The sequence below is a fragment of the Monodon monoceros genome, unplaced genomic scaffold (assembly GCF_005190385.1).
Source record: "Monodon monoceros isolate NGI ecotype Baffin Bay Population unplaced genomic scaffold, NGI_Narwhal_1 Super_Scaffold_4, whole genome shotgun sequence".
NCBI classification, from domain to species: Eukaryota; Metazoa; Chordata; class Mammalia; order Artiodactyla; family Monodontidae; genus Monodon; species Monodon monoceros.
This window is the reverse complement of record NW_021703781.1, coordinates 35,807,260-35,824,482: the sequence shown is the minus strand read 5'-3', so window position 1 is coordinate 35,824,482 and position 17,223 is coordinate 35,807,260. Positions and strand designations below refer to the sequence as shown.

At 43.2% G+C, this 17,223-nt stretch overlaps 1 protein-coding gene across 9 annotated transcripts in view; it reads right to left on the bottom strand.

Annotated features, from left to right (window-relative positions):
- The window catches only part of WDFY4 (WDFY family member 4), a 278,318-nt gene extending 275,752 nt beyond the window's left edge, over nt 1-2,566 (bottom strand). For 7 of the 9 annotated variants that reach the window (XR_003797097.1, XR_003797100.1, XR_003797098.1 and 4 more), the window contains exon 1: nt 2,349-2,561. The gene's annotated coding sequence lies outside the window, so the exon portion shown is untranslated. Of the gene's footprint in view, nt 1-2,348 lie in introns of all 9 variants that reach the window. The other 2 variants (XM_029245825.1, XM_029245826.1) reach the window with 1 other exon arrangement.
- Between the last annotated feature and the right edge of the window lie 14,657 nt (nt 2,567-17,223).

Here is a 17,223-nt window from a genome sequence, read left to right as displayed (position 1 = left end):
TACACAAGTTTATATCATAAGAGAACATATGGGTAAATTAAGCTTGTTTGAAACTGAGAAATTCAATCATTAATAGAAATCACAAATAACATAAGGAGACAAGGCACAAATAAGAGAAAAGTATTTAAAACATACATAAAATACAAAGAATTAACATCTGAATATGTACCGAATTACAGAAAGCCAATAGGATGAAAGACAGATGGCCCATAGAGAAAAAGATTTGAAGAGGAAAAAGAATTTAGAGTGAGTAATAAGCATATAAACAGATGCCCAACCTTAGTAATTCAAAAACTACAAATTCAAAACATAGATGGCTTTTCATCTGCACTGAATTGGAATAAAACTCTAACAAGATCAAATGGTGGTGAAGATGTAGAGCAACAGAAGCTTTTACATCTTGCTGATGAGTGGGTAACGTGGTACAATTGGCTTGGAAAAAGTTTTGATATCATCCAATAAGGCTGAAGATTTATATACCCTACTACCTACCAATTCTACTTCTAGGATATACACACCCTAGGGAATTCTTGCACACACGCCCCAGGATATATGTGCAAGGAGAGCCCCACTAGCACTTACAAGTGCTAACAGCACCTAGCAGCTCATAAGAGGAAAACAAAACAAAACAAAACCTAGAAATATCCCAAGTGCCCACTGGCAGTATATTGGGAGAGTATACTGAGGTATATTCATGTATAACAGGATACTATCCTGCAATAAACATGAATGAATTAGAGGCACATGCAACAATATGAAGGAGTATCAGAAACAATTTTGAGGCAATTCAGCAAGTCTTAAAAGACTATTTAATTGCTATTTACGAAGGTCAAAACCATGCAAAACCAAATAACATATTTAGCAATTTAAATATACAAGGTTGAACTATAAGGAAAGGCAAAAGAACAATAAACCCAAAATTCATAACAGCTCTGAAGAGACAGAGAAGGATGAGCACACAGATGACTTCAAAGATGCTCATGATCTTTAAAACAACACTGAGGTGACAGCACACAGGGCTTATGCAATTTTTATTCCTTATACCCTATACGCTTTTTCTAAATTTTCTTCTCTGTCTACTCAATATTTCAAAACTTCCCAAGTCGGGGACTACAGCCCAGGTCCTCACACTGGACAGGAAGGCCCTCCCTGACCTGACTCAACCCCAGCCCTCTCTGGCCAGGTCACCTGGCACACTCCTTGGCCTTCACTGCCACCCTGGTCTCCACCAGGCCTCCTCCTCTGCACCTTGAACCTCTCGGTTCCCCCTGCCAAGAAAGCTTCTCAGAAACGCACATGGCTCAGGCCCTCCCTTCCTTCAGGCCTCCACTCAGAAGACATGTGCTCTCCCGGGCTTCCTGACCCCTACTCCTTACCCTCTGCTCTCCAGCCCACTGGAGCCTGTGGCACTGGGCACCACCCTCCCCTGACCACTGACCCGGCCGTCTTTAGCAGTGCCTGGCAGGAAGTGGCTCTCAATAAATGTTTGTTGAACAATTAAATGGATGACTATGCAGAAAATCATATTAAAATTGAAACTTTCCATGGAAAAGGTAACACACGAACTCCTTAGTTACCAGATTAGCTCCTCATGCTTCAGAGAGGTTGGGACGAAGGATTGGTTCTGTGTTCTATAAGGTGCAATTTTAGGTGGTGAGAAAAGAGCTAATTCTTGAAACCAGTGGGCCTGCTGATTCAAAAATATTGATGTTGCTAAGGTTTGACGTGGTAATTCGGACGAGGAAAGGATGGCCCCAAGGGGTGCCTACTTACGAGATGCCCAGCAGTGACCACAGGGCCAGGAAGGAGCCAGATCTCTTGGTGACCAGTCTGAAGTGTCCCCCTCTGTTTGGGACCCTTCAGAGGCCCACATGGGGGGTGGGCAGGGGAGTCTCACGGCCAGCCCCTCTCTCCACCCCTGCACAGTTGGCAGACACGGGCCCGTGTCCAGCCTCTCCTAGGTGTGGCAGGTCACCTTCCTTAACAGAACCATGAGAAAGGGCTTGACCTGAAGTAGGAGGATGAGGAACAGTGCCAGAGCCTGGCCTGGCTCAGCAAAGCCCAACAGTGACAAACACCCCAACACTGAGACACCCCAAGAGTGGGATACCCCAGCAGACCCAGACATCGGAGTGGCCCTGAGCACATGTGCCACCTGCCCTGCACATACTTCCTGCTCCTCAGCTTACCTCCTCTCCCACACGCACAAACCCAGATCAGGCACTGGTGGTCACATGTGCTCCCATGCTCAGCTTTCCAGGAGGCGGCCAATCAGCCTGCCCTGGAAGACAGGACCCCCATGCCCACCTCTGGGCTGACCTAGCGTGGCCAAGAGCAAGGTGACCTACCTGGAGTATGTCCGTCAGGGCCTAGAGACGTCAGATGGCATGGGCGCCCCCATAACCAGCCACAGCCCCTCAGGCTTAGGAGAAGAGGACCGAGCCCAGAATCTTCAGTCTTTAACGATGTTTCACTATGAATCACTTGAGCTGGGTTTCTGCTCATTTCCTGGAGAAAGCAGAAGTGGAGAGTCGACAGATGCCTGATTCTGCCCACTTCCCAGCCATCAGCAGAGCTGCCTGAGTTCTGGTGGGTGACCCGGGCCCGGTAGAAAAGCCGCTTAGGGGAGTATGGTCAAGCAGTGCTGGGTGGGGCTAAGGGCAAAGAGGGAAAACTAGTAAGAGTGGACGCAGAGTTCACTCAGCCCTGGACTATCTGGCTGGACTTTTCTCCTTTCCTTGGCCTCACCTCTCCTCTCTGAGCTTCTGGTAAAGCACAGGGAACTATACTCGGTACTTTGTAATAAGCTATAAGGGAAAAGAATCTGAAAAAGAAGATATATATCTCTCTATATGTGTATACATATATGTGTATATATATAAATGAATTGCTGTGCTGTACACCTGAAACTAACACAATAATACTTCAATTTAAAAAAGGGAAAAAAATACAATAACAACAAAAAAAAGAGAAGGGAGTCCCTTAAGATCAGTGGGTAACATTAAAGTGATGATGAAAGAAAAGTTGAAGTAATAGAATGAAGTTCTCTGGAATTCAGCATCAAGATTCTTGCTCCTTTGGGCTTATTAGGTTGAATCATTTCATATCATCTCTCCATAGCATCATCCATGTAGGACCAGCCAGCATGTCCATTCAAACACAATATCTCCCTGTGCCACGTGAGCAAGAGCAGTGGTTAGCACAAATGCCTGATCCTTAAAGCCAGCTCATCACCTGTTTCTAGCGTGCAATCAACTGCCTGTTTATGAGTAACTATAAGTGAGAAGCAACATCATCTTTTATGGGAGGCAAAAGGCTCTGAGACTGATTCAAAGGATGAAAACATTTGTAGTAATATCTCAACTCTTGCCAGTGCAAACTTGCCAGTAGATAGCAGTCAACCTAGGAGACCTGTCCAGCTTAAGACCTCGTCACATGCCCATGTTGACCCCACACCCACTCCCCAACAGTAGTCAGAGGTACCAACATCCCTGATCAAATTCTCATTTCTCATTCGACAGTTCATGAGTAGAAAAGAAGCTAGAATGGAAACTGGAAGGGCTCTGCACACAGATCACCTTGAGACATGCAAGAGGTGTATGCAAGTGTCACCTTGTCAAGCCAGAATGGGCTCCAATTTTTTTAGAGCAACAAATTAAGCTCCTGGTTATACTATATTCCAGAACCATTGTACTATAGTGTGTACCATTATGGAGAAATATGTTAATTTTCTCAGCATATGGTGCAAGACTCGTCCTAGGGAGGTACCTGATTTGTTGACTAAAATGATAGGTTAGCGGAGTCTGCACTCCTGGGTGGAAAATCTGGGTTGCAATTCTCATTACTGCCCAAAAGGAATTAACATCTTTAAGTCTGGTTCTTATTTGTAGAATGAGACAAATGCAATGTTGTAAGGAACAAATCAATATTTGCAAGAGGATTTTTAAATGCTAAAAATGTCTGTACAAATGTGATTTATTATTATTGAGAGAGTTGACCATGCTAAGACACTGAAGCTGCCAGGAAAACTATGAACTGCTCATGTAAATATATATTTTTGTTGAGGGGAAATGTGAGATTCTGTAATTTTTTTTAAATATCTAAAAATAGCAATTATACTTCTGCTTCCAGTTATGACAGGAGATAACCTCCCACTGAAGGAAACTCTAAAAAAGACAAATATATGAGACAATTGTTTTCAGGCATTGAGTAGCAGGCATCATAAGACTGAACCTTGAGATAAGAAAAACACACAAGGTGAGCCCCACAGCTGCCCTGGCTTTCTTCTTATAGGTGTTTTCCTGCCATGGTACAGGGAGGTGGAGCCCCAGGGGCAGTAATATCCTTGAACTAAAAAGGTGTAAGTCAGAGAGTTCCAAGTTTCTTAAGAGGCCAGAATTTTCGGGGCAGGGACCTGAGAAGGGTGTGTTTTGTGGGAATTCATTGTGTGTGTCCTTGGCCAAGGGTTGCCTATACATGCATGGGGTAAGACCCCAAGAAACCTAGCAGAGATCACCTGCTCCAAAGCTGAGAACTGAGGTAATAGAGATTGGGCACTGTTCACAGTGTTAGAGTTCCATACCATCCAGAGTGGAGAGACCTCCCTGAGCATCTTGGGATTTCATCTTACACTCCAGAAAAGCCAAACCTGAGAAATAAGAGCTATAGCCTAGAGTAGGAGCCATGAACTAGAACAAGTTCAAACTTGAAACAAAACAGCCCTAACAAAGAATAAAAGCCTGGCAGAACCAAAAGGATATTCCAGTAATGTAACTGTCAACCAGGAAAAAACACATCATCCTTTAAAGGAAGAAAACATAATGCAGCATCCCTTCAGTGTGGCATCCACGCTGTCCAGCATACAACTAAAATTAGTAGAAATCTGAAAGAACAGAAAAATTTGACTCATAAGAAGAAAAATAACTATCCAAAAGAATATATCCCAAGATGAACCAGATGTTGGAATTATCACACAAGGACTGTAAAGCAGCTATTGGAAATATATTCAAGGACCTAAAAGAAGAGATAGCCATTATAATTGAAAGGTGGGAAATTTCAGGAAGTAAATGGAAAGTATAAGAAGATTTGGATGTAAATTCTGGAAGTGAAAGGGATATCTGCAATGAAAATTTTACTAATAGCCAAACAGCAGATCAGTGAGTGCAAATTAAAAAAGAAAAAAGTTAATGAACTTGAAGATTGATGAACAGAAATTATTCAGTCTGAAGGACAGAGAGGAAAAAGATTGAAGAAAAACAAACACACACTCAGTTGCCTTTGGGACAATATCAAATGGTATAATATATGTGTCTCTGGAGTCCCAGAGAGAAAGAAGAGAGAGAAGAGAACAGAAAAAAAATATTTGAAGAAAAATATTTGAAAATTTCAAAGTTTGTTGAGAAACAGCAAATTGCAGATAAAATAAGCTTAGTACGCCCCAGGAAGAACAAAATGGATAGAAAACCACACTTAGGCAGATCATGGTCAAGCTCCTGAAAATCAGAAATAAAAAATTATCTTAACAGTAAGAGAAAAGAAATTACATATTGGGGAACAAAAACAAAATTAGGCAGATGTTTTATCAGAAACAATGGAAATCATAAGACAATGGAAAGATATCTCTAGCATACTAGAAGAAAAAGAATTGTTAACCCAATTATCCTTGAAAAACTGAGGATGAAACAAAGTTATTTGCAGATTAATGACAGCTGACATCATTCATCTCCAGAAGACTTGCACTACAAGAAATTCTAAAGGAAGTTTTTGAGGCTAGACTCCAGATGGTAACATGAATCTACAGAAAGGAAAGAAGAATGCTATTAATGGCTAATATGTGAGCAAATATAAACAAACTTTGTACTTTTTCTTATCTTAATTTCTTCAAAAAACTATAACTACTTAAAGCAAAAAGTGTAACACTGTACTTTGGAGTTTATACCATCCCCAGTTCATATACGTTGTAGATGAAACATATATGACAACAATTGCACGAAAGATGAAGGAGTGAATGGAAACATGCTGTTGCAAGCTTTTCACATTTTATATGAAATCATACTTTATTAACTAAGTAATAACAAAATTGTGGTATTTTACTTATAGCTTTGCGACGAAGATGTTAGGAAAGTCAGAGTTCAGTTCTAATTAACAAACTCACACTGAGCATCTATTCTGGGCCAGATCCCAGCTAGATCCTAGAGAAACAGAGACGAATAAGGCAAACTTGTGTTAGGATGATTTCCTACAATTGTTCAAGTAGGCAGGTGATTCGCCCAATATAATAATTTAGGAACACAAACTCCTTTGTCCCTTAGAGTGTTGTTGTCATCTGCATCCAATCAGCAAAAGGAGAAAGGGAGAGCACAAAGCACATCTCCACACATAAAAGCCCACCCTCTAGGTGGCACGTATCTCTGGCTCACGTTCCATTTTAAGTGCATGGCCATATCTAATGTCAAGAAAGGCTGGGACATGCAGTCCAGTCATGTGTCAGCCTTAACCTATTATTAGGGAAAATGCATTTTGGGAGGCAGTCTCTGCCATACTCTCTTCAGAGACATAATCCATACTCCAAACAATGCACAGAAAAAGTTAATGCTATTTTTCTGACTTTTAAAATAATCCATGTTAATTTTATGCATGATAAAAAAGTATAAGAAATAGAGAATAAAATAAAAATTATTAATACTCTAAGTACCCTAAACAGCTAAGCAATAGCCATGCTGAGAACAGCATTACATTCTTTTTTTCCATGTTTACCAAAGTATATTTCTTTGATCTTAATTTTTTCTTAATAAATTTAAAATCATGCCACAAATTCTACTTCATAACCTGTTCTTTTTTTTTTCATTTAATTCATCCTAAACACTCTCCTATTTCATCATTACAATGTATTTTTTACACCAAGTTTGGGCTCAAGAAGAAGGAAGACTGTTTACATAGCAGGGGGATTTTTTTTTTTTTTTAACCTGGAGAGAAAGCAACTTCCTTGGAACTAGCTGTATTTACACATTCCCTGTGAGGATTATGATGAACTCCAGAAAAACAGAGGGAATCCAACCAGCAAATTGTATTTCCTCAGAGATGAAGGGTATGAGTCCTGGAGCAACTGGAAAATACTTCCACAGGACACCTGGAGCCCACAGGAACAATGCTAGCTATGGCTGGTGACAAGGGGAGACTTGGAGAAGGGAGAGAGGATTGGAAAACTACAAGTGGGCAAATACTTTCCTAATTTTCAAAAATACCTGGAGGTTGGAATCCACAACTCCAGTTGGTAGGACTGACATAAAACTCAAAAGGAGCCCATCAAAAAAAATAAAGAAGAGTCATAAGCTACCATTTAGTTAAATGCAGGCTGTTCAGCCCACTCCAATCAGCATAATGATTTGCCAGGACCAAGTCCTAAGCTGGGTTCTGCAAGCACAAATAATAGGTAAGAATGCCTTCCCCAAGGAGCTTTCAAACCTTTCAACAACTTTTAGGCTAAGCTTACTTATCTTTCTTTTCCAAAAAATTTTTTTCATTGAAGAATAGTTGATTAATACAACAATACAATGTTGTATTAATTTCTGCTGTACAGCAAGGCGATTCAGTTGTACATATATATATACATTTTTTAATATTCTTTTCCATTATGGTTTATCACAGGATATTGAATATAGTTCCCTGTGCTATACAGTAGGATCTTGTTTATCCATTCCTTATATCATAGTTTGCATTTGCCAATTCCAAACTCCCAATCCACCCCAGCCCCACTCCCCTCCCCCTTGGCAATCACAAGTCTGTTCTCTGTGTCTGTAAATCTGTTTCTGTTTCATAAGTAGGTTCATTTGTGTCATATTTTAGATTCCACATATAAGTGATATCATATGGTATTTGTCTTTCTCTTTCTGACTTACTTCACTTAGTATGGTAATCTCTAGTTCCATCCATGTCGCTGCAAATGTAAGCTTACTTATCCTTGGTGGATGAGAAGATACTGCATCACTGTGGACGTGAGCTTCTGTAAGACATTGGTTAAGGCCTCTCACGATCGACACTTCCATTTATTCCACTTCCATCTCCTCAGCACTATCATAGGACTGACACTGTGCAAGATGCCTGGGGTGATAAGATCCAGTCTGTCTTTGGGGAGGTCACAGACATCACACACACCCCATACAGATCTCAGCTACCATGCACAGCCACACACCTGTCATGCCAAAACGGTTTTATTTTGGGGAAGTAGGAATAGACAGCTGAAACTTCAGTTTAATTCCGAGCGCCTTTATGACTTCACAGCATTGGCGTGGCACTGATAGAAACTAGATCCTCCCTAAAGATTTTTGACGTGGGGGGAGATCTCATGGGACCAGAGTGAGAATATCAGGGAGAAGCAGGCTTGGAAGTGGAGTGGATTGCAGCTTCTGGTGATAAGGAAGGTGAAGAAATGATTTTTTGAAAAGATTCATGAGACACAAAGCCTTTTCAAGGAATGATACTGAAACAACATGGATCTCCATGATGAAAATAAATCAGTCTCAATTCCTACCTCACACCACACGCACAAAATCAAGGTGTTTCTTAGATTGAAATGAAAAAGCTAAAACTGTAATGCCCCGAGGAGAAAACATGGGAGAGTATCTAGGCAACCTGAGAGTAAAGCACTAAGCACCTTGAAGTAGTCAGCAACACCTCCCCCATCACCGAGAGGACAGAGAGTGCCGGGACATGGCGCTGGAGGGGGGCCAAGAAGCAGATGGGCAGGAAGGGGGAGACACCCTGAGGGAAGGGTGGTGGAAGCCCACCGGGAATGTGCAGGAGGCCAGCGTTCCCAGCGCAGGTTTCATGGGAAGCGCTGGATGCAGTTGTGTTCAGCATTCCCGGGTGGTGACCAGGAGAATGAAGTAGACACAGTAGCACCCAAGGCTCTGATATGCACCCTCAGGCTGAGAACTAGGACTGACTCCCTGAGCAAATGCTAAATGAGGACAGCGCACACTGGCACTGATGTCTGGGCACCGTGGCTTCGACATCTTGGAGGGAGGCTGGGGCAGAGGATGAAGATAGTTTCTGGACACAAGCCTGTTCTTTGCTGTCCTTAGCGAAGACTCAGGAAGGGTCTGGACAGGAGATGTGTCCTCAACACCCCATCTCCCCTCTCCCAGCTAGCTGGACTCTTGGTGCTTCTCCTACATGCCTTACTGGGTAGGCTTTTGGTGGGAGGCACAGAAAACAAGTGACTGGCTTGGCCTACGTGAGCAGGAGGTGCTGGCCCCTTGCTCCCTGCTCTCTGCATCTTTCCACATGCCGGACTCTGGCCAGCTCCCTCCCAGGCTCACAGCACTCACAGCAGAACACGGTCCCGCACGGCTCCAGAGTGTCCTCCCTCGTGTGAGGTCCAGCCTCACAGACAGAGATGCTCTCTACTCTCCGTCTCCATTTGGATCAGTGAACACTTGGACCAACCAAATGTGGACTGGATGGGACGTGGGAAGTGACTGTGATTAGGTCACTGTGGGTCACTGGGTCAGTCCCCCAGTCAGAACGATCACTGGTGGCAGGAATGCCCGCCCGGCTCACATTGAGCAAACTGCCTGCCTGGCTGCAGCCACATGGGGGCTGGGTAGGGAAGGCTGTCTCATCAGTGAGCCTTACCACCCCCAGCCTGGCCAGATGCTCGTGCCCCAAAGAGGTCGCCCTGCAGCCAGTCACTGCCAGACAGCTATGCACGTCCTCTTCTTGAGCTGGAGGAGATGCTGAGTGAGATGTTGCCATGCTTGACTCTGGAGGAGGGGAGAGGGACCCCGAGGCCTGGGAGGCTGAGGTTGGTGGGTTCAGAAGGGCTGGGTGAGGTTAGCAGTGCTCCTGCTGAGGACAGCACCGAGGGCCAAGGTGGTGGAGCAGAGAGAGCAGGGTGGCCAAGCTTCCGTTCTTGGAGGTGTGAACTTGGTCAAGGTCAGATGACTCCCTGCGGAGGAGCCTCCCTCCCACCAAGCTCCTGCCAAGATGGATGAGATGATGTATAGGAAGCGAAGCACCCTCTTCCACGTCCCAGGGCCATTCCTCGGGTCCCGGGTCCTCTGCCACAGGGTGCAGAGCCCAGCGCTTCCACAGCCGTCCTGGGGGCCCCTTTGCTCTGGCACACCCCCCTCCAGACAGCAGCTTTCAGTTACAGTGGAAGCAGGTGGGTGGGGGGGGGACTGCAGGTGGGGCTGGCTCCACACTTCAGCAGCCACCTTGCCAGCTGGCCTGTGGCCCCTGTGGGCCTCCGCTCAGGCGCAGCTCCCGGATGTGCCCTGCAGAAAAAGATGGTGCGGAAGAGATCAACGTGAGCTCCGCACATCAGCAGGAACAGGGAGGCCACATTTCCCACCAGAGGCTCTGAGCTCATGTGGACCCTGTCCTCTCCCTCCCGGGAGCATCATTCCCAGCAGCCAGGAGGCCTGACAGAGGAAGGAACAGCTCAAGGACTGGCCACACCTTGCTGGGGGCCGGGTCGGGGAGAGCAGGAGGGAAAAGATGATCTCTGGCATATTCCTTAACTGCACTGAGACTGTTTCCTCATCTGAAAATGAAGACAGTTACAGCTGTTTCATACCGATTGTGTGTTAATGAGAATTAAATAGAGTACGTGTGTAAAGCTGGCAGGTCAGGCCACCGTCCCCTTCCCGCCAGGGCCCTACTTGGGGGCACATCCTTTACTCTCTGCAGAGCACAGTTCGAGGGACCTCAAGGGACAGATAAGAGAGGCGGTTTCCTTCCCCACACCGCCCTGCCCCTGAATTGCTGGGAAGAAAACCCCCCTCTCCAGGCTGCATGCTGCCCCCTGATGAGGGGACCGTGAGCCCTGAGGTTCTCTAAGGTGGGAGCCTGAGGCATCGACTTCTTATTTGGGGAAGCACTGCATTTCCTGGAAGGGGAGGAGGGATGATGCCCTGGACGATATTATCTTACCTTAACTGTCTTAATCCTTCACTGTGGAGAAAAGGAACCTGCCAAATTAAGCCACTAAACTGTAGGACTCTGATTAAGGCATCTAACTGCCTTGGGCCTTCCTTTCCATTCACATAAATTTAGGGTAATGAGGAATAGATAGCGAGAATGCACCATATGGCCAAGTGCAATGTTTAGCCCATTATGAATAGGTGTGGTGTAGACAAGCACAAAACGTGGGCACTCCCCTGTGTAACTAGCAAATCCCCCTGGCTGGAGGGCGAAGGTGGAGGCCATGGGAACTGGAAAGAGGGATTAAATGTGACTGCAGGACTTTCAGGATGTTTGCACATGTGGTTGAAAGCAAACTATACTGTAAAAGGGATTACGGCAAAGTGTATGCGGTCTAGACCAGAGGAAGCAGAAGTTGCTTTTTTAACAGTACTTATGTTTTCTTTTTTTACTTATAAAATTATACCTACACATGGAAATAAAATTCAGCTTATAAGAACATAAAAAGTAGTTTCCCTTTGTCCACGATCATTCTCCCCTCTGCCCAAATAATCACTAAAAGCGATTGCTTTTAGATCTTCCGATGGTTACCATTACAACTTTAAGACTTCTACTTTAGGATTAATTTTAGATGGTACCTTTAGACCTGCAGACATGAAACATAAGAAAATTAGCATGCTTACACTATCTTCTTCCTCTCCCACACTCCTTCCTGATTTGTAATTATATTTTTATTTTATTCCTCCAAATGTTGCCTTCCCAGCTTTGTTCATTGTATTTTTATAATTCTTTCTAGTAATTGCCTTTCTGACTTTAAACAGTATATTTACTTTTCTATGTACTAAGTTAAGACAGTATTTGCTACTCTGCAAGACAAGGATACTAGCTTAGTTTATTCTTCCTTATTCTCTCCTCCACTTTGTTTCTTTGTTTCTTATATTATTGTATTCCTGTCATCGTGGTTTAAAATGTTTGTGTTAGTTAACTAAAAGTCTCTTCCTTGCTTTGTCAATATGTTGACTCTAAAAACTAGAAAACAAATAAACAACATTGATGATATGGTGGTTTCCATCATAATATTCACTGTAGAACCAAGAAACAGGATTGACTCAGAGAGAAGAAAAATACTCCTGTGTCATTAAACTTTCAAGTTAAATTATATGTTATATAAACTTATCAATAAACAAATCATATTTAAAACAAAGGTAATAAGTACTTAAAATCAACTCATTTTGTTACCTTTTGCTCTTGTGCTGTTGAGGTCACCAGCACCTAATGCATCTGTGTGGCAGACAAGCCCTATAATGGTGCCCTGATGCACAGCTCCCAACTCTGCATTTAGTGACGTCATGCCAGTACTTTGAAATTGACCATGGTGGGAGAATTTACATCATGGAAACTGGAAAATGCTACAAACAAGTGCTTAAATTATTGTTTTGTTGACTAGACTTAACTAGTGGAGAAAGTGTTATTAATGCAGATTAAATTTAAATTGTGCTGGGTCTATACCCATCACGTTGTGAATAGCACCAAAAAAATTGAGGAAATATTTTTCCAGTGTCTGAAAATGATTATCCAATTCAGCAAAGTCACTCAGAACACTGACAATGGAGACAAGTTCTCACATACATAGTGCTAAAGCTGAAAATTGTCTCAGTTTAAGGAATATAATCTGTATGAGGGTGAGAAATAGTTTAACAGTCGGTTACATATTAGATTTAATGACTATAAATGATGGGGTAGAGCCTTGTCGATTAGGATGCAACTCCATCTGTCAAATCATGGCTAAATTGAGACTATATAGGTTGGCTACAGAGTCAAGAGTTTGGCAAAAATTAATAAAAGTACTCTATAAGAATCAATTGGCTGTATGGAATTTGCAACAGAAAATTGTATGTTTTTCTTATTATTTGTGAATTATGTGCTACACATACTTTACATCCGTAAAATTTATAATAAACTTAGGCAGGTGGATACATGGATGCATCTGTTGAGAACCGACTGTTAAGCATTTACCAGCACACCACTGTCTCAGAGGCTTGCTGATCCTACCATTACATCACATAAGAAACTAGGAGGAAATGGAAAGAAACGCCTCCTCCTCCCATGCTCCAGGGCCAGTGTGGTCCCAGGGGCTATAGGACTCATTAGAAGGACAGCCAGGGCTCTTCATGGAGGACAGGGGAAAAGAGCTGGGAAACAGCAGTGCTGACAGGGCGGGTCACGCCTCTCTGAGCCTTCGCCTTCACATCTCTAAAAAGGGGCTGCTGATCCCTGCCCCTCAGCCTCTTGGGGCATCCGTGAGGATGTGCAGGCACAGTGGCAGTGCTTGCTCCTGAAGAGAGGTGTCCCCATCCCCACCATCAGTTACCAATAGAACCTGTGGCCCAAACAACCCATGGTCACCCACTGCCAGGCTCCCCCAGAGACCCTGGGAAGCTGCCAGCACCAGAGCCATTGCAGAGACTGGCCTGATTCTGAAGTATGCGGAAGAGGTGGAGAGGCAGACCACTTCTGCTTTCCGCTCACACACAGAGGTACCAGCCCAGAGAGCACATTTGAATTCTCAAACCTCAGCCACAGGTTCACTTCAAGTTCTGAGGGAACACTGACAAGCAGTTTCATTACAGCTCATTATGGCTGGGTCCTCTGCAGAAGCACCCCTCTGTGCTTCTAGAGAGCCATGAAATGTGGGAATGGTTGCTCCAAATATGGGTGGGTGTGACTATGACCCACAGAGATTGCCCTTTCCTTCCAGACATTCCTTTCAGGAAACCCCAAACTTAAAGTATTTTATTTACCCTTCTGTGAATCTATCCTAAGGAAATGACCCGCTATTCAGAAAAGGCTTGTTTCACATTGGCCTCAAATCTTTTTTAAAATAATGGAATGATAGGGGGACATAAATGCAAAAGCAAATCTTTGTGTGAAAATGCACTCTCTGCATGTTGGAAATAATGTGAAATGTTCAATTTCAGAAGACTTTAAAATAACCTGTTATACAGTCCATAATAGGCCATTTCAGATGTTATTTTTAACACCATGAAGATGCTTGATTTATAATCAATTAAAAAGCAGATTAGCAGCATCATGGCTGTGAGCACCTGCTCTGGGATCAGAGCACCTGGGTTTGAGTCCTGCCTCTGTCCCTTGTTAGCTGCCTTGGGCAACTAACTTCAGTTCTTTAAGCCTCAGCTTTCTCATTGGTACAGGGACCCTAGCAAGACCCTTCTTTGTGGGTGGTTGTGAGGACAACAATGGCGATTCACAGCACCTGGCACATGGTAAGTCTTTGACGTTATCTATAATCAGCATCGTTACTGCATCTATGGCAAAATCCGCCCACATAAGATACCAGAGGGAAATATCACAAAGTGCCCCTGGTAGTTATTGCTGGATGAAGCAACAGGAAGAGACATCTCATCCCCGTTCCTGCCTTTCTGGGATAGAATGCTTTCTCCTCCTCTGCCCCCTGCAACGCCCTACACTTGCCCCCCTGCTCATCCATTCTGCAAATCACTGTTAGAGTTGCCTCCTTGCTTTTCCAGTCTGTGAGCTCTTGAGTCAGGGACTCTTTCTTATTCATTCTGTAGCCCCTGCCCCAAGCACAGAAACTGACAAACAGTAGGTGCTCAATCAAACATTTAATTGTCAAATTTCTCCAAGTTTTATCGAAGAGTGTCTCAGATATCTACTGGTGTATGACAAAATATAATGGCTTAAAATAACAGCTGTGTATTGCATCTCACGATTCTGTGGGACAGGAAGCAGGCAGGGCTCAGCTGGGCAGTTCTTCTGCTCCACTTAGTGTGGGCTGGGGGCCGCCACCTGCATTCACTTGGGGGCTGGGAGGGGCTGGAATATCCAGGAAGCTTTACACGACTGGTGCCTCAGTGCTCCTGGCAGCCTCTCTTTTCCCACATGGCCTCTCATCACTCTTGGACTTCAACACATGCCTTTTACAACAGAGCAGCTGACTTCCTGGGAGAGAAAGTGAAGCTGACAGGCTTCTTAGGGGCTATGTGCAGAAATGTCTCAGCATCACGTCCTGCCTCTTGATGGGAGAAGGGGAATTATATTCACTAATTATCATATATGTTTTGCTTTTGATCTTTAGAGAAATCTTTAAAAGTATGATAAATAATATATATTAGCAAAGTTTTAACATCCTAAGAAGACCTTTCTATGTGCATACATAATAAATTAGGAATGTATATAGGTGCTCTTAGTGAGTATTCACTATTTTGTATTCTATGTTTTAAACTTTTAATTTTGAAATGATAATAGATTCGCAGGAAGTTGCAAAAATGATCCAGAGAGGTCCCACATGCCCTTTCCCCAGTTTCCCCCAATGACTACATCTCAAGTAAATATAGTGCAGTATCAAAACCAGGAAACTGGTGTTTGTACAAGGGATATCATTCTCTGATGTTTTATCACATGTGTTGATTTCTGTAACCACCAAGATACAGAATTATTTCATCACACCCACCTCCTGCCCTCTTGATTCCCTAACCCCTGGCAACCACTAACCTGCTTTCCATGTACACAATCTTGTCATTTTGAGAATGTTATATAAATAGAATCATATAGTATATGACCTTTTGAGATCGGCTTTTTTCTCTCAGCATAATACCCTTGAGATCCTTCTGTGTTGTTGTGTGAATCAATTGTTCTTCCTTTTTTATTGCTGAGTAGGATTCCATGGCATGGATGGACCACAGTTTAACTATTTGCCTGTTTACCTTGAATGTTTTCTGTTTGGGGCTATTACAAATATAGCTGTTTAGGGAGCCTCTCTTCATGCATTCTCACTCCATGGGTTTGGTTGGAGCTGATCTCACGTCTTGGCAGTGGATGGACACGTGACCAAGGCCCATTAGATAAAATTATTCTCTGCCCTGGACACAGTGATGCATGCAGGACCATGTGTGTAGCCCACACTGGTCCAGCCAGAGCTCATCTCTGGTGATTTGCTGGAACCACTAGGTTTATATCCCTATAGCCAAATATGCTATATTGAAAAATACACTGTCTTTCTGGGCCTCAGCTATTAAATAAGGACTTTTAAAATCCCTATGTTAACAGGTTAGTATGTATTTGTTCATTCAACAAACTGAAAGTGTTTATTGAGAGACTATGTGTGGAGAATTTCAAAAAGGGGGAGAAGCAGATGCAAAGGGCCTGGGGCAGAAAAGGAGTTAAGTGGCCAGTACACCCAGAGTATAATGCTGGCAAGGTGTGTGGGGAGTGGAGGGTGTGGGGACAAGTGGAAGAAACAGGCAAGGAGCCCTCTGGGGGGCCCTTCTAAGATCTGGAGGGGAGTTTGGACTTGAGACTTGCATGATGGGAAGCATGTTAATAGTAAAATATTTTTCCAATTTACTTTTTACTGCTGTATGAAGAACAGCCTGGGGATAACAGGGCACGTGTGGAAGCCAGTGAGGAAGTTCCTGTATAAGGACAGACAAGAAATGGTGGTGGCCTGGGACTTCCCTGTCTGTCCAGTGGTTAAGACTCTGCACTGCCACTGCACGGGGCACGGGTTTGATCCCTGGTCTGGGAACTAAGATCCCACATGCCACACGGTGCAACCAAAAAAAAAAAAGAAAAAAGAAAAAAAGAAATGGTGGTGGCCTGCCTAGGGGGATAATAGTGGGGATGGAGGGAAAAGGATGGATTTGCATGTACCTTGGAAGTAGAAGTAATTGTAAGGCTTACTCATGGAGTGGGTCAGAATGACCTCTAGGTTTTCCACTAAGGTTGTGAATTTGTCAAATTCTCCTCATTATGTCATAAGTTTGTGTTTGCTTGTTTTCTAACTTTCAAGCTTTATCGTTAGGTGTTTATAGATTCAAGACCTTCGCATCTCTGTGACTTGTTTCTTTTATCATCTTATATTGACAATCTTTATCCTCAATAAACCCTTTTCCTTAATCTGTCAATGTCTTATCTCATATTAATATTACTACAAAGTTTTCTTTTAGCTGTTCTTTGGCTGATGTATCCAATTCATGTATTTTCAATATTTCTCTGTTCTTGTGTTTTAGGTATATCTTGGCATACAGCTATAATCTTTTTAAAATCAAACAAGTATCTCTACCTTTTAATATGTAAGCTTAATCTGTTTACATTTACTATGATTACTGATAGATTTATACGTATTTTTTACCTTCTTCTTTAGGGTTTCCATTTGCCATGATGTTCCTTTTAAGTTTTTTTTCTCCCTTTCTTCCTCCTGCTGAATTTATTAAATTGTTTTGTTTTGTTTTGTTTTGTTGTCTTTATCTCCCTCTA